Genomic DNA, 27268 nt, shown 5'->3' with positions numbered 1-27268 from the left:
CAGTCTTTCATGTTTCATTCACACAATCATGTCCTCCATTTTACTGTCCTGTTTCAAATGTGTATCCCACAATGTCCTGAAGAAGAAAAAGAAACGGCATGAATGGGGAAAGCCCATCACGTGATGCATGACATAGTATCTTGAATTGGGTTATGGTGAAGCAAGAAAAAAATAGCAGAGAATTTAGGGCCATGTGACTCTAAATTCATTAATTGTTCTATTAGGAAAAAATAATAATAAAATTGGAAGTTTGTGATTCGAATTCAGTAGCTTTCAGTCCACTAAACAAAAATAATTGGGTGTCGGGGAAAATTCTTTTTATGACCTTCACTTGAAAGATCTGAAAGGCGGTCTACCTTTTTAAGCAGCAGAAAACATAGCTTTAATTAGCAATGAACTCTTACCAGATATAAAGTGGTCACCACACACATAGGTGTAATTAACTTTTTCCTCAGTTAAGTCCTTATGATGTGTGTTTTTGAACCACAGCGCACAGAGCTCTCTAGACAGCTTTTAATCGGTTTTGTCACCAATTTTAATTTTTTTGGGAATTCCGAAGAACCATTTCTCTTTGTCACGAGTAGCATTATTACTGCAGTTATTTCCCGCACACAAAGTAGGCACTGTCTTTCTTCAAAGCCAATGAAATCAAAAGAAAATCATGAAGTGTTGCAGCAGTACACATGTGAAGCGCCACTCTCTTGGTTGTTGTTATCATCCAACATGGCAGACTTCTGGTTTGGAAAATAAGCACGACATCACATGTACATGAAGAATTTGCTCTTTAGTTTTTTTTTCATCCCAAGCCAAAAGGGGCTGCCCTCCGTCTTCTTTCTCCCCACATAAGCTCACCCCCCCCCCTTCAATTATCTCAGTTATCACCTATGCCTCTTTACATTGTTATGCAAATGTTGAGTGTGGGTCAATTTGAGCAAAGCAGGACCTGACAAAGAGAAAAAACAAATTCTTGGGTTTTAGTCACGTGATTTTTCTTCGCGATTTCACTTCCGGTAAAACAGCTGGTGGTCTAGCAAACCAAAATGGCTGCCATAGTGCAAACAACCAGTGATAAGTTATCAGAGTATGCTTGTAATCTAGAAGCCACTGCTCACTTTAGATATATTCAGAAGGTTGCTATGTGCAATGGAATCGACCCCTACAGTCTGGGAAAGAAGAATTTATCATATGATCTCGAGAACTACCCTTCAGTCGAGTTCCCCGACATCTCGAACTATCTGGTGTTGCAGACATCCTTCTACACCGCAAAACAGGTGTGGAAGAGTATGGAGGCTTATGACTTTTTTGTATGTGGCTGGGTAAAGGACCTTGGCATCAAGTCACTGCCAAATGAATCCTGTATTGTTTTTGCCTGCGTAAGTTTGTTTTTTTCAAGCTTTTCATTCGCATCTTTACAACGAAGTGCTGCAAGTTGAAGTGTAAACAAACAGTTCACTTGATTCTCACTTGTGTTGGCTCTTGTCTCTCAGCTAAATCATTCACAAAGATCATCAGAAACCCCTTTAAAGACCTGGATCTTAGGCCAAGTTTACATTAGACTGTATCTGTCTTGTTTTCTTCGTGGATGCACTGTCCGTTCACATTAAAACGCCGGGAAACGCCGGGAAACGGGAATCCGCCAGGGCCCACGTATTCAACCTAGTTCGTATCTGATCCGGTGCTGTGTAAACATTGAGAATACGCGGATACGCTGTGCTGAGCTCTAGCTGACGTCGTCATTGGACAACGTCACTGTGACATCCACCTTCCTGATTCGCTGGCGTTGGTCATGTGACGCGACTGCTGAAAAACGGCGCGGACTTCCGCCTTGTATCACCTTTCATTAAAGAGTATAAAAGTATGAAAATACTGCAAATACTGATGCAAATACTGCCCATTGTGTAGTTATGATTGTCTTTAGGCTTGCCATCCTTCCACTTGCAAGTGGTAAGTGACTTGCGCATGCCCGATATGCACTGGGATCACACACACAGCGGCTCAGTCCCGAATCACTGCTCGTGCGCTTCACTCGCGCGCTCTGTGAGCTGCGCAGGGCCGGGGAGTGCGCACCCTCCAGAGGGCACTCGCTGTTCAGGGCGGAGTGATTTGGAGTGCAGGATGCCTGCGGAGCCGAGCCGCTGAGGAGAAATTTACACATTACACATTTACACATTTCAACTTACGTGCCGTCTAATTAGTCATGTGATTAGCGTATCCGTGTATTGGCGTTGTTGTGTGCATGCGAATCGTGTATTGGCGTTGCTGTGTGCACGCTAATCGTTTTTAAAAACGTTAATCTGATGATCCGCTGATACGGTCTAATGTAAACCCCACCTTAGTTAAACAAGATGGAGAAATGATCACGGCACATTGTAACTGTACGGCTGGGTAGCCTAAGAATTTTCTCGTGACCTTCATGCATATGGACTTTGTGAGGAGTGAGGGAGTAAACGAAACAAAAAAAAGGTTGCAGACTTTAGCGCTTCGTGACTAAAAAAAGTACTTTAAAATAACAACACATAGCAAGAAAAGTACTTGGAAAACACTAAGGATGTAGCTGAGAGTGAAATACAAACCTTTCACCAAGTGATCACTGCAAACTTGAGCATGCTTCGACTCGGCTCCCTTCAATTTCAGTGAGAGGTTCAAAAGCCATCTTTCTTGAAGTCTTTTTGTGAAATCCTGTGTTTGTCCACCCTTTTTTATTAGTTCACGGTGAACCCTAAAGAAACTTTTATCAGTTTCATGGTTTGATCGATTTGAGCAACCTAAAACAATGCAAGAGCAAGGCATTTTTCTTGCAAGCAATGCACCTTCTCCATACAAATGCTTTGTCAACTGAGCTTTGGTAGACCACCAGCTAAAGTTCTGAATAACTAATGAAGCAGATGTGACGTTACGTGAAACCCAAGAATACGTGCATGTGTGTTTGACATAAGCGTGATACACGGAACGTGTAACATTCAAGAAAGACAGTATCAGATGGTGTAAAAATACGTGCTTTTATACAAGAATAAAACCAAATAAAATATTGATTCCAATGTTGCTGTGAATACATTCATTTTGTTAAAGACTGATGTAGGTATGCATGCTTGAGCATGTTCAATGTGATATGGATTTGACAGAAAATAAGAATAGGTAAAAAAAAAAGAAGATTATTAAATTGGGTGGCACGGTGGTGTAGTGGCTAGCGCTGTTACCTCACAGCAAGAAGGTCTGGGTTTGAGCCCCGTGGCCAACGAGGGCCTTTCTGTGTGGAGTTTTCATGTTCTCCCCGTGTCCGCGTGGGTTTCCTCCGGGTGCTCCGGTTTCCCCCACAGTCCAAAGACATGCAGGTTAGGTTAACTGGTGGCTCTAAATTGACCGTAAGTGTGAATGTGAGTGTGAATGGTTGTCTGTGTCTATGTGTCAGCCCTGTGATGACCTGGTGACTTGTCCAGGGTGTACCCCGCCTTTCGCCCGTAGTCAGCTGGGATAGGCTCCAGCTTGCCTGCGACCCTGTAGAACAGGATAAAGCGGCTAGGGATAATGAGATGAGATGAGATATTTTTTGCCTATTATTTTCAATTCCATATATACCCATATGATGTATATTTCCAACTTGCAAATCAGTACCTATTACGTTGTTGGACAGAATACCACAGTCTGTCCTGGGTATGATGTAAAACTACATCCGGTGGTAAGGCTTTAGTTTGGGAGTTCTGAAGCTTTGGGGAGTGTAGAGCCACCCCTCAGTTACCATTGCTCCCATGGCCATCCTGGCCCAAGATGGTAGTACCTGTGAGGGCCCCAACTATGGGTTAAATAGCCCCAGGGAAGTCCTCAACGTTGGATCAGGCAGAAGAGATGGACTCCATCGGAGCACTCAATGGCTGTGAAAGCAGAAGAAGGCTGCAGCATATCTCCGACCCCAATCATCTGGGACTCCCAGCCATTGGTTCCGGTCAGAGAGCTGTCAAGGATTGTGTGTTTGTTGGTGTGCATCGACATCCTCACGTTAAACAAATTCATACACAGGCATCTTCTAATCGACACACAAAATCTTTCAGCGACTGGTAACAAGTGACGGAGGCAGGATTGTGAGTTTGGAAGCCCTTAACTTGGACCCAGCATGGAAGTGGCAGATGCGTGAATAGGTTGTCAAGTCCTTGGACGAAGTAGGAAGACTCTTCAGCAGCTGCATCTGTGACTGAACAGCCCTATTTAGGATCTGCTCTGCTCACCCTGGACAGGGAGGGGGCTATAAAAGCTGCCCTAGTTTGCTTCATCTCCAGCTGTCTGGATTTCTGTGTCCAGATGGTCACCACTCTTGCGGACAAAAAATACAAGTGATCTATGAAGGAACGGAAAGATTCGAGAAGACACAGATGAGCAATATTGAGGAGAAGAGAAGGAAGCGAAAGGAGTGACAAAGAGACCCTGATCACCCAAAATTCCCCACCACGACCATTTTCAACGTCTGCCAGAAGCAGTGCGCAACTAGACTGGGGCTCTTCAGCCATCTCAGAATCCACCAAGTCAATACCAATTAGGAGACCATCATCCTCAAATCTTGAGGAATAGCCACTACTACAGTACAAACCGATTCGGTTTCACCTCAGCTTTGTATACTGAAAGGGGAACTGAAGGCAAATTTTTTATTCTCAAAATTCTATTTAACTCATTTTATTAAATATAGGAATGCATTTTTGATCGCTATTTTGTCACTGCTATAGCAAGTTATGAGTGTTTGAAATATGCTCTGTCATATATCAGTCCATATGTCAAAGCATCAGCCATAAACGAGATTCATTGAGACCTGTGCGAGACATCGTAGGATGGAAGTAAAATGTACAGTGGAAATTAAAGTGACCAACATCTGCCAACATTCCCTGTGTCCAAAATTGCTCACTCGTTCACTACTCCCTACTCCCTATATAGACCCTTTTCAGTCACGTGACCTTCGTAAACGTGACCGCCATTTTGGACATGTAGTGGACTTCGGCTCGAATCGGTTTGAATGCGAGGAAGGCGACAAACATAAAAGAAAAAGGAGCAAGATGCAGAAAACTGTATTTACTAGTTTACTGTAATTATGATCTGGCAGCTATTTACACCAGATCCAGTGTAAATAGCTGCTGGAGCCAACGTCCGAGCTTGCCGGAGCGTGCTCCGGCCGGCCGCAAGCTAGCGCGCTCCGGAACCTCGGACGTTGGCTCCGGCAGCTATTTACACTGGATCCGGTGTAAATAGTTGCCAGATCATAATTACAGTAAACTAGAATGGAATGTTAACAGCAATGTAATGCCTTTTCTGGCTAATTTTATTCGTCTTACCTCCAACAAAGTGGTCACTACACAAGCGTTGGTATGCTGCTATCCATCTTCTCCGTCAGTCAGCATCTACCAGGATCCGATAAAATGATAACCCTTGCCTTGTTTGTTGATGGTTACTACATCCAGGTGCACAACAATATAGTGGCATGATGGAAGTCTTGCTAAAAATAAACACTTTCTTTGCTGCCGTTCCTCAATGTTGGCTGTGGTAAACTACTGGTAGTACATGTCCAAAATGGCGGCCGCGTTTGTCATGACGTCACGTGAAAAGGGTCCATAGGGAATTACTATATAGAGGACTATACAGTGAGCTCATGGTAAAAAGAAAAAAGGCTTTTGGACACTAGTCCATCACGCTGGTATTTGTCATTACTGTCGCACAATTAAAACGTGCCAGATCAGTCGGCTGGTGGGTTTTCAAATTAATAAATACATGCATGTGTTTTTGTGATAAATAGATATTATACTGAGCGTATTTCCAACATTAATCAATACAAAGTACCTGCAGCTTTCAGTTCTTTTAAATCAAGGCTGAATACATTCTTCTTTGCCGCTGCCTTTTATCAAATCAAATTTGAGACTTTTAATTTGATTTCTTTCAGCGTGACTGCAATGCATGATGGGATATATTGCTTTGGTTAGTGACCATTATTGTAAACTACTTTTTGTGATGCATTGTGGGATACTTTGAGTGCACCATATAGGGTGTAAATAGTCCTCACTAAGGTTTCGGACAGCACTACAAAATGGCGTCCGCACTATATAGTGCTCTATATAGTGAGTAGGGAGCAATTTCGGACACAGGGGTCGTCAAAAGACGCGCGCGCCCTCTTTCGAATGTTGATGTAATCAAGCTGGAAGTTTTGTTTGTTTTGGTAGCAATCAGGAAAGTTTGAAAAAAAGTATGCAGTAATCGTCATTTAAACTCATTTTTGTGCAATATTTCGTTTGGAAAACAGTTTTCAAAATGGCAGCACTGACACTTGGCTGACACTTCACGTTTCGAAGTCTTGCACAAGTCTCGTGAAGATCGCGTGGATAAGCGACGCCTGCCGTGGACTAAATGAACTAAATTCAACACGTCTAAAAACCGAATAGGCCGATAAGTCTAATATTTAATTACAATTACTTGCCAATACAAGTCATGATAAAAGATTACAAAAACTGAAAAAGAAACTGAATAACACATTAATTAAGAAATAAAGCAAGTTGAAAAATGACTGCAGTTCCCCTTGATATGGGCAAGTTATTTACCAGAATTTGTCATTTGTAACAAAATACTTACCTATGAGGAACAATAGTGTGCTGCCTGTTTTATGCTTAACAGCAGAAACTCATTTTCTAGTCCTCTAATTCATTAACTTTGCTTTCAAAGTGGTATTCTCAAGCATTCATTTTTTAAAATTAATTTCACACTTGTCTTATTACTTTATTAGTTTCAAGAACTTTAAATTAACAGGCTCTTAACAAAGCACAATTGACATGAAATTGACTCAGGCATGTGGCAATGACTTTTTTTTAGTAACTCTGAAAGCCTCAGTGGTGGTGGTGCCTTTTTTTTTTTTAGCATTTTAAAAGTATTTTTACAGTTAAAAAAATGGTTTAACAATGCAGAGAAACTGCCACACATGGAGAGTTATTTGAGATATTTACCTTCAGATCAGTCAACCAGAAGAATGGAAGATACATCAAATATTAAAAAAAGAGTCCTCTGTTTATTCAAGTCAGCAATTTTCTTTTCAGCTCATTACAAAATCAAGGTTGATGATAGCCAGTGTTGGGCACGTTACTTTCAAAAAGTAATTAGTTATAGTTACTAGTTACTTTTCCCAAAAGGTAACTGAGTTAGTAACGGAGTTACTTTGTCATTAAAGTAACTAATTACCAGGGAAAGTAATTATTCCGTTACATTTTGTTACCCCCCCAAAAAAAATCAAATTAAATTCCATTAGTGTAATCATAATAAAAGTGAATGTTAAATGTGTTTAATGACTGAAATGGACACTTAACAGAACCAATCAGTAACATTATCTACACTATATTAATATTTTTGTGGGACAATGTGAGAAGACATCTATCAAATTTAATATATTTTTGTAGTTACTAAAATTGTTACTAATTACTGGCCACTGACGAGGACAAACGCTTTGTTCCTCAACATAATGTGCATTGCACGTACACATTTTTGCCTTTTATTTCAAGTAATGAAAAGCAATGGCTGTATTTCCAATGTGAAAGCGCAGTGCTGGGCTGACCGCTCGCCATCGCTGTGTCTTCTGATTGAAAGTGTGCGCAGTAGTGCAGTAGGCGTGGCCTACCTACGTATGTTGTCCAAATCTACTCTGATTGGCTTACTGTGCCGTTGTCTCGCGTCTCCCCACCCCACACTAAAGCAGAGTAAAGAAAGGCTGAATGAGCAGCGTGCCAGATGAAAACAGCTTTAATAAAGTAACGCATAGTATTTTATTGTAAGTAACGGGAACGGCGTTATAATGATCTCATCTCATCTCATCTCATTATCTCTAGCCGCTTTATCCTTCTACAGGGTCGCAGGCAAGCTGGAGCCTATCCCAGCTGACTACGGGCGAAAGGCGGGGTACACCCTGGACAAGTCGCCAGGTCATCACAGGGCTGACACATAGACACAGACAACCATTCACACTCACATTCACACCTACGGTCAATTTAGAGTCACCAGTTAACCTAACCTGCATGTCTTTGGACTGTGGGGGAAACCGGAGCACCCGGAGGAAACCCACGCGGACACGGGGAGAACATGCAAACTCCACACAGAAAGGCCCTCGCCGGCCCCGGGGCTCGAACCCAGGACCTTCTTGCTGTGAGGCGACAGCGCTAACCACTACACCACCGTGCCGCCCCTCGTTATAATGATATAAAAAGTAATTAGTTAGATTACTCGTTACTAAAAAAAGTAACGCCGTTAGTAACGCCGTTTATTTCTAACGCCGTTATTCCCATCGCTGATGATAGCATCCTTCAGAGAAACCACAGCAGCCAAGCTCAACAAAACAGATGCTTTCCACAGTGAAAAATTCACTGAGATGAAACACTCGCAAAAAAATTCCACTTGTAACACAGTCTCACTCTCTTACAAGTGACAAAATTGTGTTTACAAGGATTTAATCTTCCAGAGATAGCTGAAGTGTTTCTGAAAGTCACCTGCAGTGAAGTATCAAAGCTGTCACAGGAAAATATCCCACATCCAAAACAGCAACTTTTTTCAACAAAGGTGAATAAAAGCAGTTATGTTTGTGTAAATACCATAAAAATGCCAATGATTTTCTGTGTGAATATGAATATTTAGGGCAGCACGGTGGTGTAGTGGTTAGCGCTGTCGCCTCACAGCAAGAAGGTCCGGGTTCAAGCCCCGTGGCCAGCGAGGGCCTTTCTGTGCGGAGTTTGCATGTTCTCCCCGTGTCCGCGTGGGTTTCCTCCGGGTGCTCCGGTTTCCCCCACAGTCCAAAGACATGCAGGTTAGGTTAACTGGTGACTCTAAATTGAGCGTAGGTGTGAATGTGAGTGTGAATGGTTGTCTGTGTCTATGTGTCAGCCCTGTGATGACCTGGCAACTTGTCCAGGGTGTACCCCGCCTTTCGCCCATAGTCAGCTGGGATAGGCTCCAGCTTGCCTGCGACCCTGTAGAACAGGATAAAGGGGCTAGAGATAATGAGATGAGAATATGAATATTTATCATAGATTCCTGAAGGGGGTAAAATGAGAATGTTGAACATCCGAAAGGAATGTGTATGTATGTATAATAATAATAATAATAATATTAATAATAATATTAGCTGGCTTTGTTCATGGTCTGTCAGATATATTCCATTCAGCTACTCATCTTCAATACTTTACATCATGACGTCACACGTCAGAGATGTAAAACTTCCATGCTAGCAAGCGACTGTGACAATTTGTAAACAAACATGGCCACCAGGTTTGCTTCATTAAATACAGAAGGTTGTGAGGGAATTCTGAAAGAGAAAGATGCGTTGAACATCCGAAAGGAATGTGTATGTATAATAATAATAATAATAATAATAATAATATTGGCTGGCTTTGCTCGTGGTCTATCAGATATATTCCATTCAGCTGCTCATCTTTGAATTTTTCAGTATCATGCTAGATGAATGGAATATATCTGATATACCACTCAACACCAGCCAATATTATTTAAATATGTCACTCAGATACATAATGTATTTTGTATGAAAAATACAAGTTTTTCAACACAAGAAGATATTCATATCTTCAAGCCAACATGTGATTTTCTTTTTATTATATCGACACATTCACAAACAAAGTCTCCAAATATATCAAAACAACTCATTGATTTCATTGCAAGTAACGTATTGAAATCTGTCATGGTTGTGGTTCTCGATGTCCCGGATGTAGTTTGTTTGAAAAAACTGGCATATTTCCCAGTAAAACAACAATCATGTCTATATATATCAACCCTCCCTGAGAAGTTTATTTTGTTCCCTGGATTATACAGTTCTAGGAAAAGTGCAAATGCTATCTTCAGTTTCCAGACATGTTTGTATGTAATTCATGGCTTAGAGCAGGGCAAAAAAAGTTATTCAATGACAGTTCACTGACAAGAATACAAATATTGATGCAATTTTAGATTAAATTTTATGTATCTCCTCTGATCACCAACTTACCTAACTTCTAAGGAAACAGATCTTATAAAATCATCACACACACACACTTGCTTTTCTAATGACATTTAAACAGGATTTAAAAAAAAAAAAAACATTGGATGATTCCCCAGAGCTGATTAGTAAGTCATAAGACAGCCTCAAGGGACGTATAAATCTGGAAGGGTAGAACTGTGACTGTGCAGAATCTTTTATTTAAGTGACAATGTTACTAGTTTAGACCTACTTTTATTTTCACTGAGCTGTACTCAGCAGAGATTCAGATTTCTGATTTGTATAATCTCAACAAGAAGTTCATTAAAAAAAAAAGATATAAATACACCATAGAATGATGTATGGGTCTGTAATACAGGGAACTCACGGGAATTATTTGCCTCTGTGAGGATTTATTAAAAATATGCAGGAGTATGAAACTGAAGTAAATGAAGTCCAAAGTGTAAATCCTCAAGGTCAAAACTTGGTGTTCATGCACATTATTTTTGCAAAAGTCAGCAAAAAAATAGATTGAGGCAATGTGCACAGAAAAATCTATGGCCTAGACTAAAGAATATGGATGAGAAGTATTCACAAATTGTCAAACCTTTGCAGAGAAAGCAGAGGATAGTTCTCAAACTTCTGATGCCTTTTACTCCTTCATCTTCGCTCATTCAGGCAAATTTGGAAATTGATTCATTATTGTGGAAAAAAGTTTTAATAATGTAATAGTTTTGATAATTGAATATAACCCCGATTCCAAAAAAGTTGGGACAAAGTTCAAATTGTAAATAAAAATGGAATGCAATGATGTGGAAGTTTCAAAATTCCATATTTTATTCAGAATAGAAGATAGATGACATATCAAATGTTTAAACTGAGAAAATGTATCATTTAAAGAGAAAAATTAGGTGATTTTAAATTTCATGACAACAACACATCTCAAAAAAGTTGGGACAAGGCCATGTTTACCACTGTGAGACATCCCCTTTTCTCTTTACAACAGTCTGTAAACGTCTGGGGACTGAGGAGACAAGTTGCTCAAGTTTAGGGATAGGAATGTTAACCCATTCTTGTCTAATGTAGGATTCTAGTTGCTCAACTGTCTTCGGTCTTTTTTGTCGTATCTTCCGTTTTATGATGCGCCAAATGTTTTCTATGGGTGAAAGATCTGGACTGCAGGTTGGCCAGTTCAGTACCCGGACCCTTCTACGCAGCCATGATGCTGTAATTGATGCAGTATGTGGTTTGGCATTGTCATGTTGGAAAATGCAAGGTCTTCCCTGAAAGAGACGTCGTCTGGATGGGAGCATATGTTGCTCTAGAACCTGGATATACCTTTCAGCATTGATGGTGTCTTTCCAGATGTGTAAGCTGCCCATGCCACACGCACTAATGCAACCCCATACCATCAGAGATGCAGGCTTCTGAACTGAGCGCTGATAACAACTTGGGTCGTCCTTCTGCTCTTTAGTCCGAATGACACGGCGTCCCTGATTTCCATAAAGAACTTCAAATTTTGATTCGTCTGACCACAGAACAGTTTTCCACTTTGCCACAGTCCATTTTAAATGAGCCTTGGCCCAGAGAAGACATCTGCTCTTCTGGATCATGTTTAGATACGGCTTCTTCTTTGAACTATAGGGTTTTAGCTGGCAACGGCGGATGGCACGGTGAATTGTGTTCACAGATAATGTTTTCTGGAAATATTCCTGAGCCCATTTTGTGATTTCCAATACAGAAGCATGCCTGTATGTGATGCAGTGCCGTCTAAGGGCCCGAAGATCACGGGCACCCAGTATGGTTTTCCGGCCTTGACCCTTACGCACAGAGATTCTTCCAGATTCTCTGAATCTTTTGATGATATTATGCACTGTAGATGATGATATGTTCAAACTCTTTGCAATTTTACACTGTCGAACTCCTTTCTGATATTGCTCCACTATTTGCCGGCGCAGAATTAGGGGGATTGGTGATCCTCTTCCCATTTTTACTTCTGAGAGCCGCTGCCACTCCAAGATGCTCTTTTTATACCCAGTCATGTTAATGACCTATTGCCATTTGACCTAATGAGTTGCAATTTGGTCCTCCAGCTGTTCCTTTTTTGTACCTTTAACTTTTCCAGCCTCTTATTGCCCCTGTCCTAACTTTTTTGAGATGTGTTGCTGTCATGAAATTTCAAATGAGCCAATATTTGGCATGAAATTTCAAAATGTCTCACTTTCGACATGTTGTCTATGTTCTATTGTGAATACAATATCAGTTTTTGAGATTTGTAAATTATTGCATTCCGTTTTTATTTACAATTTGTTCTTTGTCCCAACTTTTTTGGAATCGGGGTTGTATGAATTAACCATTCTGTATTGGTAGATCTGTTATACAGTTAATACACCTGGGAAACTAAACTAAAGTGAATGCTTCAAGAACTCATTTATTATCTCATTTATTCCATGTTTGTCAAGAGGTTCTCTGTCTTTTTATCCTTTCTCTGCTTCTTTGGAGGGAGGAACTAAGAAGCAAAGAAATGAAGGGAAACAAATTAAAGGGAATGACACACAACTACCGTATTGGCCCGAATATAAGACGACCCCGAATATAAGACGACCCCCCCTTTCCAGGCTCATGTTTTGGGAAAAAAAATGACACCAAATTTCATATAGAAAACTTATTTATTTGAAAATCAATCAGTTTTGTCTGTTTATAATTCACTGAGGTAGAGGATTTATTTTTCACATTTACCACAAGATATTGCACAGTAGCCATAGTATGACCACTTTGCTTAAATGCCAAAAAACACTTTGAGGCTGAACTACAGCAAGCTTTAATTAAAACAGAACATTGCTACCATCTCCTATTCAATTCATCAGATTTAGGCCTAAATGGATCCCATGCCAATGGAGCAAAACATTGCCCAAGAAAGCAGCAAAAAATACAAAGAAGAATGAACTATTGCTTAAAACAGCAAAACATGAAAACAAACAGCCAGTAATCACAAAGATCTTCTGCATCACTATCACTCTCACTATCATCATCACTTTGATGTTGCTGCACCAGTCCCTCCCACAGGATGTCGTCATCGGATCCATCTAATGCATTCGATATGCAGCACTTCTTGAACCCATGAGCGATGCTCTCTGGCGAAATGGCATGCCATACCTGCAGGATCCACTCACGAAGCAGGTGCACCGCAGGCTTCTGAATTTTCCCCGTTGGTGTGAGTGCGTGGTTACCTGACAGGAGCCACTCCGTGTACTTCTTGCGTAGATTATCTTTAAAGGGCTTGTTGACGACAACATCCAGCACCTGCAGTTGGCTCGTCATTCCGCCTGGGATGATCACAAGATCCCCATTCATTTTCTGCACTTGCGCTTTCACTTGCTCCGTTAGGTGGCCACGGAAAGCATCCAGAACGAGCATGTTCTGCTTCTTTGAAAGCGCACCAGGTCGCCTACCCCACACAACTTTCAGCCAGTCTACCACCAGCTCAGTGTCCATCCAGCCCCTCTCCTGTGCACGCACAATAATGCCAGCTGGCATGGCCTCCTTAGGGATAGTCTTTCGCTTCAAAATCAGGTAGGGAGGAAGTTTAGTGCCATCCGCAAGACATGTCAACATGACAGTGACCCTGCTTTTTTCATTTCCCATCGAGCGCACAAGGACTGATTTGTCACCTCGCTTTGCCACGGTCACCGAAGATGGCATATAAAAAAAAACAGGGGTCTGATCGGCATTGCCGATTTGGTCGAGGGGATAGGAGTGCGTTTTCCTTAATTTAATGGTATGCCGCTGAAAACTCAGCAGCTTGTCCTTGAAGTCTGAGGGCAGGCGCTGGGCCAGGCTTGTTCGGCGCCTCAGTGATAGTCCGTTGCGCCTCATCATTCTTTTGACCCACCCCAGGCTCACCTTGAACTCAGCTGGGGGGATATTCAGCTCCTTGGCTATCTCCAAAGCCTTAATCTGTATTATTGCTTGGGTTATGGGCATTCCGTCTTGACATTTTTCCGTCACATATTGACAGACTCGTCTGTCAATTTCCTCGAAACGACCGCTTTGAGGTCCACGGAAAGCTTTTCTTTGACTGTTAGCATTCCGAAGACGGTCTTTTTGTGCTCGCCACCGACGAACATTGCACTCCGTGACCCCAAATTTTCTGGCAGCCTGACAATTATTGGACGATTCCGCCACATTCACTACCATCATTTTAAAATTGGCGTCATAATTCCGTCTAAGCATTTGATTAATTTGTCCTGACTTTGAACCACTTCATTCAAGACAGTCTCATGTCTTCTCCATTTTTATTTTTTGTTGTGATAATGCGTGAGGGACGGTGGCCGATTCATTGTGTGTTGTTATTACAAGTCAAAACACTCGTTGTAAAATGTTGTTTTCGATGGCATTTTGTCTAGTCCGCGAATGTAAGACGACTCCCCCCCCCCCCCCCCCCTTAGATCTATTTTTAGAGCAAAAAACCTCGTCTTATATTCGGGCCAATACGGTAATATTTAAGACAGCTGGATCTCTGGGAGTCAGGAAAGTTTGTTTAAGAAAGCTTGTGTAAAGCTCACAGAAGCGAGCGGGCCACTGTAAAGTAAGTCGAGTTAACCTTATTGTCAATTCTGCCTAGTGTCCAGGATATAGATGGGATTGAAATATCAGTTCTCCTGGACCCTCAATGTAAACATAAATACACAAACAAAAATGAGTATGAACAAGATTGCTCTGAGAGCACAATATCCCCCACTGGCAACTCTGCCATAACTCCAGTAAAATGCGACTGAATTGAATGAAATTGCAAAACGCATATTACTGACATATACCCAAGAATCCTGTCATGTTTCATGAAATTCCTCCAAACATTGTGAGAGAAGTTGATTTCAGAAGGTGAGTACCCTTCCCAGGATGGACTGACAGACTGGTCACTACGACATAATCCCCCTTCGAGCCTTTCGGCCAGCGGGGGATAAAAATTGTGAAGGAAGTTGATTTCAGAAAGCAAGCACACCTTGATGAAATTGCCAAAGTACAAGTTTGTTAATTATCAAGGGCATAACTCTGGGAAAATTTGCCCAAATTAAATGAAATTTCAATATGCGTATAACTGACATGTCACAGTCCGGTCCAGTCCATCTATGCCTTAGATTGTGGGATTTCCGTGCCGGCTCCAGGACAGGAATTCAGTCCTGCCTTGCTGAAGGCCATTTTCTAAAGCAGCACTCCCACACCTGCTACCACTCCTCTCCCATCAGCCAGGGCTTTTTAAGAACTGTTTGGAGCTACTCCATTTGCTAGATTGTCTCTTGTAGACTTTCCTTGCCTTGCTACAGCTCATTGGTATTGTGACTTCTTGATTCCCCCTGCCTGAATTTCTCCTTGTTTTTTGTCCCTGTTTTTTGCCTGCCTGTTCTTTTGAATTGTGTCTTTTGCTACCTCTGCCTGGATTCCCCTTGTCCCTGTGTTCATCGGTTTTTGTGAAGATTTTTCCACCCTGTTTTTTTGTCCTTGATCGTGTCTACGTGCTCCTCTGTGTTTTTGACCTCCTGGCCTGTCTTTTGACGACTGATTTTTGCCTGAGCTCTCCTGTAACTTTTGCCTTTCTGCCATCTACTTCATTAAAGAAGTTTTTCTCTTTACACTGCCTGTTTTCTGAGTTTGCTCTTGGGTCCTCACTTCATCTCAGCTCGCCACTCCTGACAGCACAATCTGGCTAACATGGACCCAGCAGATTTTGCCCAGTTAAGAGCAGTGGTGCAGAAACAGGGAGCTCTCCTTGGGACCCACCAACAGCACATCCAACAGGTGAATCAAAACCTTGTCACCATCTCTGACTCTCTCAATCTTCTTGCCACTCAGCTACAACAGACCAAGTAACGTCTGCTCCTACACAACCCCCTCCACCTACCGCTCCTACTCCAGCCCTCTTCAGAAAACCAAGATTTCTCACCCCACAGCCATATGACGGAGAACCAGGTACCTGCAGATCATTTTTATCTCAATGCTCACTAACCCTTGAGCTTCAACCACTGGCCTTCCCTACAGTGCGTTCCTGAGTGGCCTACACCATCACTCTCCTCACTGGCAAAGCTAGGGAGTGGGGAAGAGCTATGTGGGACGCCAAAGCACCATGCTGCGCCAGCTTCAAGGATTCCACAGATGAACCTTTGATCGCTCTCTGTCTGGCAGAGAGGCAGCAAGAGAAATCATGGGGCTGCAGCAGGATGCCCAGTCCGCTTTTAGAATAGAATAGAATAGAATGTCTTTATTGTCACTATACACATGTACAATGAGATTAAAGCATCTCCAATAACAGTGCAAACAGCGTAGAGAGAGGAAGGGGGAAAAAAAGGGGGGGAGGGTGTAAGGGGGGGTAAGGTGCACAGTCCTGAGGTGTATGTGTTGTGTTACACATTATGGTGTGAGGTATTGCTCATTGCACATTATAAAGTATTGCACATTATAAATAATTGCATGAGAGAGTCACATTATAAAATAAAATATTACACATTATGAAGTATTGCAAGGTAAGGTAAGGTGCACAGACTTGAGGTGTATGTGCTGTGTGTAAGGTGCACAGTCCTGAGGTGAATGTGTTGTGTTTCACATTATGGAGGGAGGTATTGCGCATTATAAAAGTATTGCACAGACAGAGTCACCTTATAAAGTACTGCACATTATAAATTATTGCACGAAGAGAGTCGCATAGTAAAATAAATAGACTATAAAGTCAGAGCATATCCGAGTTCAGGGCAGTTATGGCTTTTGGAAAGAAGCTGTTTTTGAATTGATTTGTCTTTGCCCTGATGCACCTGTAGCGCCTCCCTGAGGGCAACAGGTCGAACAGATCAAAGCCAGGGTGGGAGCTGTCCTTGATAATGTTCTTAGCTCTGCTAAGGCAGTGGGAGGTGTAAATGTCCATCAGGGAGGGGAGAGGGCAGCCAATGATCTTCTGTGCTGCCTTAACTACCCTCTCGAGCCTCTCCCTGTCTACAGCAGTGCAGCTGCCATACCATATTGTAATACAGTACATCAGCAGGCTCTCGATGGATGAGCGGTAGAAGGTCAGCAGCAGGTTGGAGTTTAGGTTGTACTTCCTGAGGACTCTCAGGAAGTGTAGCCGCTGCTGAGCCTTCTTAATGATTGCTGTAATGTTTACTGACCAGGAGATGTCGGCGGAGATGAGGACGCCAAGAAACCGGAAGGTGTGGACCCTCTCCACATACTCGTTGTTGATGTAGAGGGGGCCTAGGTCAGTGCTGTGCTTCCTGAAGTCAACAATGAGCTCTTCAGTTTTCTTGGTGTTCAGAGCGAGGTTATTTTCTGAACACCAGGATGCCAACTTCAGGACCTCCTCTCTATAGGCTGCCTTGTCTCCCTTTGAGATGAGTCCGACCACTGTGGTGTTGTCAGCAAACTTGACGATAAGGTTGTTGTTGTTGTGGGTCGGACTACAGTCGTGGGTGTAGAGGCAGCACAGGAGGGGGCTCAGCACACAGCCCTGTGGAGAGCCGGTGCTCAACGTGTGGGTGGAGGAGAAGTGGAGGAGAAGTGGGGGCCAAGTCTCACAGTCTGGGGCCGGTTGGTAAGAAAGTCCTTTATCCAGGCACATGTGAGGGAGGGAGGCCGAGAGTGTCCAGTTTACTGATAAGGATGTCCAGGATTGTGTTGAAAGCAGAACTGTAATCCACAAAGAGTATGCGGACATAGCTCTGCTGCTGCTCCAGGTGGTTCAGTGCAGAGTGTAGAGCTATGGCGATGGTGTCCTCTGTGGATCTGTTCACGCGATATGCAAACTGGTAGTGGTCGAAGTCTGGGGGGAGGTGGTCCTTGATGTGCTGAAGAACTAGTCTCTCGAAGCACTTCTTGATTACCGGAGTGAGGGCCACAGGACAGTAATCATTCAGGCTGGTGACGGGAGACTTCTTCGGCACTGGGATTATTGTAGCTGATTTTAGGCAGGGCGGGCTGACTGCCTGAGCCAGGGAGAAGTTAAAGATCCTGGTGAAGGTAGGGGCGAGCTGGTGGGCACAAGCTCTGAGCACCTTACCAGGTACTCCATCTGGGCCAGCAGCTTTCTTGGGGTTCACTGCCAGGAGCACCCGTCTGACATCATGCTCCTGTACAGTGAATGGGGTGATGTACGAACTGTGTGGTGGTGGGGGCAGGGCTGGAGCAGATGAGTGCTGCTGAGATGTTTCAAAGCAAGCAAAGAAGCAATTTGGCTCCTCTGCCAGTGGCGCACTCCAGTCTCCTGTTGATGCATCACAGTCTCTGAAGTTCGTGATGTCTTGTATGCCCCGCCACACCTCCCATATGTTGTTGCTGGAAAGGTGGGACTCTATACGCAGCCTATGGTCTACCTTGGCTTTTTTTAATTTCTCTTTTTAGATCAGCTCGAGCGGCACTGTACAGAGCTCTGTCACCTGACCTGAAGGCAGTGTCGCGAGCCCTGAGGAGTGAGCAGACCTGGCTGGTCATCCAGGGTTTCTGGTTTGGGAAAACCCGGATGTTTTATCCACCGTCACATTTCCGATACAGAACTTGATAAAGTCCAGTACCGTTCCTGTGAATGTCTCCAGCTCCTGGTGTTCAAATAAGTCCCAATCTGTGCATTTAAAGCAGTCCTGTAGTTTGGAGAGTGCGTTGTCAGGCCAGGTTGTGATAGTCTTTGTGGTGGGCCTGGCTCTGCATCTGAGGGGGGTGTAGGCTGGGGAGAGCAGGAGGGAAAGATGGTCTGACTGGCCAAGGTGGAGGAGGGGTATGGCTCTGTACGCGTGCTTGATGTTAGAATAAACATGATCCAAAATGTTCTCCCCTCTAGTAGAACACTTAACATGTTGGTAAAACTTTGGCAGTACAGTCTTCAAGTTGGCCTTATTAAAGTCTCCTGGGATTATGTGAACACTGTCAGGGTGAGCCCGCTGCTGTTTGTTTACGGTGTTCAGCAGGAGAGACAGCGCTGTGTTTACACAGGCATCGGGTGGAATATACACAGCTGTGACAATCACTACAGTTACCGGTAGCTCTCTTGGTAGAAAAAAAGGCCGGCATCTTACAGACATGTACTCAAGGTCTGGGGAACAGTGTTTATCTATAATTGTTCCATTGTTACACCAATTATCATGCACGTAAATACAGAGCCCCCCTCCTCTGCTCTTACCGGAGTCCTCAGTCCTATCCCAGTGGAGCAGAGTGCGGCCTGCTAGCTGCAAGCTAGCATCGGGTATTTCTGGATGAAGCCAGGTTTCGGTGATAATTAAAACACAGCAGTCCCGAACATAGCAATTTCCAGCGAGTTGTAATTCCAGATCATCAGTTTTATGTACCAGGGATCTGGCATTGGAGAGATACAGGCTCAGTAGAGGTGGCTTGTGTGGTTGTTTTCTTAGCCTTAGCATAGCACCGGACCTGTGGCCCTGCTTCTGGTTCCTCTCCCTCCTCTGTCTGCGTCGCCTCCTAGACCCGACAACAATCCACGGAGAGCCCGGCGGTCTCGCTATGTCATCTGGGATGTTATGCTTGTAGTGAAAGTCGCTCGAAACAGATATCTGGTGTTGGTCACCGATGACCAAAAGTGACTGGTGGGTGTACCGGATGTTCGCAGAACCGATGGTGCACAAACAAGCAAGAAAGAAATATAAAAACAAACAAAAAAGAGCACTGAAAAGGAGAGCCGTGAGCCGCTGCAACCACGCGCGCCGCCATCTTGGATTATGCAGTTGAGTTTCGCACTTTGGCAACATCTTGTGGCTGGAATGAGAGTGCCTTGTTTGACGCATTTTTGAACGGGCTGTCAGACTCCATCAAGGATGAGCTGGTCTCACGAGAACTGCCACCTGATCTCCCCGGTCTCATGGACCTCGCCGGTCGTATTGACTCCTGGATCAGACAGCGGATGAAAGAGAGAACTCTGGCTAGTCTTGCTCAGCCTCCCATTCCTTTCACTGAGCCAATGCAGGTAGACCAAGTCCTCATCTCACCTGAGGAACGACAGTGCCATCGGGATATGAGGGCATGTTTTTATTGCGGACAGCTGGGGCATTTCTGCCAACCTTGCCCTTTAAAAGGAAGAGCCCACCAGTGAGTTTAGGGGCCCTGGTGGGCAATGTCCAGAATCAGCCCCCTACTGATTGACCACTACTCCCAGTGGTCATTATCCATGGCAATCAGCCCCATGACCTCCAGGCACTCATTGATTCAGGGGCTGACAGAAACCAGATCTGCTCGACCACCGCCAAGTGTCTGGGGATTCCACTACTGGCTCTGAACCCATCCCTCACTGTCCTGACCCTTAACGGTACTGGTCTGACCACAATCACCCATAAAATAGCCCCAGTCACCTTAAGAATTTCTGGCATTCCTTCTCACAACACTTCACAACACCTCCACTGGCTGCCTGTGCACTTTAGAGTCCATTTTAAGATTCTTTAATTTGTTTTTAAGTCTTTAAATGGTCTCGCCCCCCCTTACCTCTCTGAGCTCCTTCAACCTTACGCTCCTGCTCGGTGCCTCAGGTCAGCTGACTTGCTGCTCCTGGAGGTACCGAGGTCCAAACGGAAGCTCAGAGGGGACAGAGCTTTCTCCATTGCTGCTCCAAAATTATGGAACGAGCTACCATTGCACATTAGGCTAGCTTCCTCACTGTCCATTTTTAAAACTAGTCTTAAAACTCATTTTTACTCCTTGGCTTTTAACTCTGCATGAGACTCTGCTCTTGTTTTAGTGTTTTTATGGTTTGCTTTTATTTATTGTTTCTAATTGCTTTTTTAAAACAATGAAACAACTGTTCGACTGTCTGTTTTTATTTATTTCATTGCTTTTAATTGTTTTATGTATTTTATGTACAGCACCTTGTTTTCAACTATGGTTGTTTTAAAGTGCTATATAAATAAAGTTGAGTTGAGAGAATTTGCAGATATGTTTTCAGCCTAGACTGAAATGCTGAGACTGTGTCTGATTCCCAAACACTACTTGGAAGGCTGTCTTTAGACTGTGGGGGAAACCAGAGCACCCCAAGGAAACCCATGCATGCAAACATGCAAACTCCACACAGAAGGGCCCCCGTCAACCACTGGGCTTGAACCAAGAACCTTCTTGCTGTGAGGCGACAGTGCTAACCACTACACCACCATGCCGTCTGCCATTGTAACGAGATAATCAATGTAATTCACTTCACCTGTCAGTGGTTTTCATATTATGGCTGACTGGTGTATTAGAGCATATTTTGTGCTAATGTAGCCAGTAGTATTTTATGATGCAATGAGTACATTAGACAGTATAATCTGAGCCAAAAGAAAACACTGTATACTGGTAATTATTTAATGGACATAATCTCAGCAACAGCATAAATAAAAGTAAACCCCTCAATAATGTTTCTTCTTGGAGGGAGTAACAGTGTTATGATTTTTCAAAGCTGACAATAGATGCACGATACATATCTGCAGGAAAAACTGGAGATAAACAGGCTTAGCAAAGAGTACAGGAAATGAAGCAGAAGCAATGTCCGTTCGAACCAGAGCTTATGGACAGCTTGATCTGGGAGGACGACACCAGCAAGATTAACTACTTTGTGAAAGTGAACAGTATTAAGATAAAATGAAAGCCAGAGAATGTGACTGTGTTTGACGGAAGCAACTTCAAAGCTTACTTAAAAAGTTTGCTAAAGAGCTTGAAGCCAGAGAAACATTTTTTTAAGCAACTGCTAATCACGCAATGGTTTAATTTCTGTGTAATATGAAAGAATGTCTTACCAGGTATGTGACTCTCCAAATGATTGAGTCTCTATCTTTCAAGGTCTTCATTCTATATAACCAGGTGTTGCAATGCATATTGTGACATTTTTTAGTGGGAGTGAGAACTGTACCAAAAGAGTGCTTTGGTATAAGCAATTTAACAGTTGAAATGTCAACCAAAAATATCCTAGATTCTAAACACATTTACTCAGTCACAAACTGAAACATGATCACGGCAGTATTTAGCTAACAAGTGTTGCCAGGCAAAACAAACCTTACCTGGCAGTGCTTATTTTATACATAGGTCTTGATAATAGTAATATTTCTCAGTCATCAGCTGTCAGGTTATAGTCCTATGAAAAATCCATGACCTTGAGTTTGACGTTTTAAAGTCATTCAAGGTCAAAGGTCATGGCAGCAACTGGGACTTCTCATATGTTGATAATGGTAAACTTCTGGCTATCATGAACCATTTTAAAGTTATAGCCCTTTGAAAACCCATGACCTTGAATTTGACCTTGCATTTCAAGGTCACACAATGTCAAAGATCATGGTGCAAAATGAAAGGTCATATGGGAGTTCATATATGCTCATAATAGTTAACATTTGCCTATCGGCAACTGGTTTTGAGTTATAATGGAAAATGTGATTTTGACCGAAAGGTTGACCTTTCCGGTGACCTTGACCTTCACCTTGACCCGATTACCTCCAAAATTTACTCAAGTAATCTACAGAACATTACCCATCTACCCTGGAAATTTGAAGTCAATTGGTGCAACCGTCTAGACCAGGGGTGGCCAACCAGTCGGAGCCCAAGAGCCACAATTCTTACTGTGTTACGGCAAAGATCCACATCGGCACATGAACATGGGCACACAATTACCCTTCCTTCTGCGCGCGCGGACACACACACACAGCCACATTGATGTCACACTCCAACTTAACCAATGCCCCACACCAACATGATGATACATTTACTGCAGTACCAAGACCACAGGCCAGTCATTTTCAAGAGTGGCGACTGGTGAAGAAAATTGTAGGTGGGGCACAAAGGCAGACATTGTTTACATGTGGGGATTCCCCCCATTGGGGGGGTTCCGGGGGGCCTCCCCCGAAAAATTTTGGATTTCTTAGATGCAATTTCCTGTATTCTAGTGCATTTTGGAGTTACCTGTTTAACATCGAAAATGCAAAAGCCATTTTGATTCAGCTTGAATTCTCAATTGCATGACCTGCACAAGACCTGCATTCAAATAAATAAGTATTCAAATAAATACAGTCAGTCGGAAAATGGAAATTAAAGTGCTAATTTAATTTCCTCAAACAGTACAAGCTCCATAGGCACTGGGAACAGTGATCAGTGCAAGTGCAAATATAGATAAAATATAATACAATGCTCAAATTTTTGAAAGAAGAACACACACGCGCACACAAATTGATAACTGGAAAACAAATGAACAAATACATAATGTATATACACTACATGCCAAAAGTTTGGACACACCTTCTCATTCAATGTGTTCTGTGTTCTCATGACTATTTACACTTACAGTATACTCTACTCTCACTCAAGGCATCAAAACTGAATGAGCACTCACCCACTACTCAGGCTTGCGCGCCCAGCGCGTATCCCAAGCCTCAGCAGCAGGGATAGTACAATACTCACACACGCAGTTAGCATCACAAACGGTCACCCGCTACTTCAATGAGAAGGTATGTTCAAACTTTTGGCCTGTAGTGTATGTGAATTCACATCAGCACACATTCACATACTCAAATGTACACACACACACAGCAGCAGAAGTGCTACTTGTAGGGGAATTTAGCATATCATCTCACGCACCTGCGCATTTGTCATGATGTGAAAATACCGTAATGAAACCAAGCGAAGCACCTTTAATAAAATAACCGTAATTAACTGCAGTGAAGCGAAAACGCACATAAAACCACAAACGAACACTAACTTGGACGTGAAGGTGAGAGCCGCATGACACCAGGCAAAGAGCCGCATGCGGCTCGCGAGCCGCGGGTTGGCCACCTATGGTCTAGACGCTAGATTGTTAACAGACAGACACATAAACAAACTGATTACAATACCTCGTCCCACTTAATCCATCACAGGTAAGGTAATTATCATGTCAATCTTGTACATCAGCTTCTTCCTGGTCAATGCTCATGCAATACTTTGCCAGATGTGCAATAAGAATGCAATAAGGTCTTCTACTGAAAACTGTGGATGGACATTTTAAATGTTAAATGCAACTAAAAGATAGTCATTAATGGTAATTTAACAAATGAGGCCGACAACCCCAAATCAGAAAAAGTTGGGACGGCATGTTGAAATTGAAATTAAACCTGAAAACAATCACATCACATCACATTATCTCTAGCCGCTTTATCCTTCTACAGGGTCGCAGGCAAGCTGGAGCCTATCCCAGCTGACTACGGGCGAAAGGCGGGGTACACCCTGGACAAGTTGCCAGCTCATCACAGGGCTGACACATAGACACAGACAACCATTCACACTCACATTCACACCTACGGTCAATTTAGAGTCACCAGTTAACCTAACCTGCATGTCTTTGGACTGTGGGGGAAACCGGAGCACCCGGAGGAAACCCACGCGGACATGGGGAGAACATGCAAACTCCGCACAGAAGGGCCCTCGCCGGCCCCGGGGCTCGAACCCAGGACCTTCTTGCTGTGAGGCGACAGCGCTAACCACTACACCACCGTGCCGCCCCCCCCTGAAAACAATGATTTGTAAATAATCTTTGACCTGTATTACACTCAAAATAAAACAACAGCACATGATTTGATGTTTTACTTCATGAATTGTATTGTTCTTTCTTTTCCAAAATACACCCTTATTACAAATTTGACTCTTGCAACACATTTCAAAAAAGTTATGACAGTAAAGTATTGACCACTTTATAATGTTCCCATTCCTTCTCACAACACTTAAAAGATGTTTAGGGACTGAAGACACCAAGTGATGAATTGTTTCAGGTGTTATTTTGTCCTTTTCTTCCTGCAAACAGGTCTTTAGGTGTGCAACAGTACGGGGTCGTCACTCTCATTTTTCATTTCAAAATTCTCCACACATTCTGTATTGGGGACAGAGGGGACACACCTTCCTCTTCCACAGCCATGCCTTTGTAATGTGTGCAGAATGTGGTTTGCATTGTCTTGTTGAAATCTCCCTGGAAAAGATGTCATCTTTAAGACAGCATATGTTGCTCCAAAATTTCAATGTACTTTTCTGCATTAATACTCCATCACAGAAGTGTAAGTTATCTTTCCCAAGGGCACTGACAAAATCCCATACCATGACACACCCTGGCTTTTGGACTTGTTCCTGGTAAGTCTGGATGGTCCTTTTCATTTTTCACCCAGAGCACACAGTGCCCATTTGTTACAAAAAAAGACCTGGAAGTCGATGGCACTTCTGGACAGTTCATGTAAAGCTTCCTTTTTGTACAGTAAAGTTTTAACTGGCATTTGTGGATGTAACTCCATATTGTAATGCTTAACAAAGATTTGCCAAAGTAATCCCGAGCCCATGTGGTTCTATCAGCTGTAGATGAATGACAGTTCTTGATACAATGCCATCTGAGGAATCAGAGATCACGGGTATTCAGCTTAGGCTTGTGCCCTTGCCCTTTAGGCATCAAAATTCCTTCAGATTCCTTGAATCATTTCATGATATTATGCACCAAAGAGGGTGAAATATCCAAATCCCTTCCTATCTTTCGTTGAGGAACATTATTATTTTTTTAAATCAATAATTTTCCTCATGCATTTGTTGACAAAGTGGAGATTCTCTGCCCATCTTTGCTCTTCAAAGACCAGAACTTTCCTGGATACTGATTTTGTACCAAATCATGATTACAATCACCTGTTGACATCAACTGTTTCAAATCACATCATTATTTAATTGTTTTACTTCATTATTAGCCCTAATCTGCCCCATCCCAACTTTTGTTTGGAATGTCCTTCCTGAAATGCAGGAATGGATGTCTTGTCTCATCTCATTATCTCTAGCCGCTTTATCCTGTTCTACAAGGTCGTAGGCAAGCTGGAGCCTATCCCAGCTGACTACGGGCGAAAGGCGGGGTACACCCTGGACAAGTCGCCAGGTCATCACAGGGCTGACACATAGACACAGACAACCATTCATACTCATATTCACACCTACGGTCAATTTAGAGTCACCAGTTAACCTAACCTGCATGTCTTTGGACTGTGGGGGAAACTGGAGCACCCGGAGGAAACCCATGCAGACACGGGGAGAACATGCAAACTCCACCCAGAAAGGCCCTCGCCGGCCACGGGGCTCAAACCCGGACCTTCTTGCCGTGAGGCGACAGCGCTAACCACTACACCACCGTGCCGCCCAGGAATGGATGTATATTCACAAATTAAATGAAGTTGACCAGAAAAAACATGAAATATATTGAATTCATACTGTCTGTCTGCAATGAAATACAGGTAAAAATGCATTTCAAAATAACTGCTTTCTTTTTTATTTGCATTTTCCCTACCATCCCAATTTTTTTTTTCCGATTTGGAGTTGCACAGTCCAAGGACTCAAATCTTTTATAAATCCACTCTTAGTTTGTAAAATTTTTTATGTTTGTATGATTCCCACTGCTCATGTTCTAAGAATTACTTGGTCAATGTGATGAAAATATTAGCTGACCAATTGCAACTCAGGACAAACAGTGCTGTCCCATTTGAGGACAGGCTTCTGATTTGTGCCTCTAAATTACTTCTAATTTCCTAGCAATAATTTGTGTGTTTCTATAATTATATACAGGAAACAGAGACGGCCAGCACTGGAAAGTCTCATCATCATCTCTAGCCGCTTTATCCTTTTACAGGGTCGCAGGCAAGCTGGAGCCTATCCCAGCTGACTACGGGCGAAAGGCGGGGTACACCCTGGACAAGTCGCCAGGTCATCACAGGGCTGACACATAGACACAGACAACCATTCACACTCACATTCACACCTACGGTCAATTTAGAGTCACCAGTTAACCTAACCTGCATGTCTTTGGACTGTGGGGGAAACCGGAGCACCCGGAGGAAACCCACACGGACACGGGGAGAACATGCAAACTCCGCACAGAAAGGCCCTTGCCGGCCCCGGGGCTCGAACCCAGGACCTTCTTGCTGTGAGGCGACAGCGCTAACCACTACACCACCGTGCCGCCCACTGGAAAGTCATTTTCATTAAATTTGTTAACCCACTGTTGACAGTCAACATTAAGTCAATATATGAAATTGTCACAGCCTCTTATTAAACCAGTCCCACTGTAAAGATCGGTTACTTGATAATACATAATATACCTACAAGTAAACATCCATTATCCTTAACCACCTTTCCTGTGCAGGGTGGCGGGCAAGCTGGAGCCTATCCCAGCTGACTATGGGCGAGAGGTGGGGTACACCTTGGACAAGTCACCAGATCATCATAGGGCTGATAAATAGAGACAAATAACCATACACACTCACACCTACGGTCAATTTAGAGCCACCAATTAGCCTAACCTGCATGTCTTTGGACTGTGGGGGA

Source organism: Neoarius graeffei, chromosome 11 (assembly GCF_027579695.1).
Source record: "Neoarius graeffei isolate fNeoGra1 chromosome 11, fNeoGra1.pri, whole genome shotgun sequence".
Classification (NCBI taxonomy): Eukaryota; Metazoa; Chordata; class Actinopteri; order Siluriformes; family Ariidae; genus Neoarius; species Neoarius graeffei.
The sequence above is the reverse complement of the archived record's forward strand: the minus strand, read 5'-3'. Positions refer to the sequence as shown.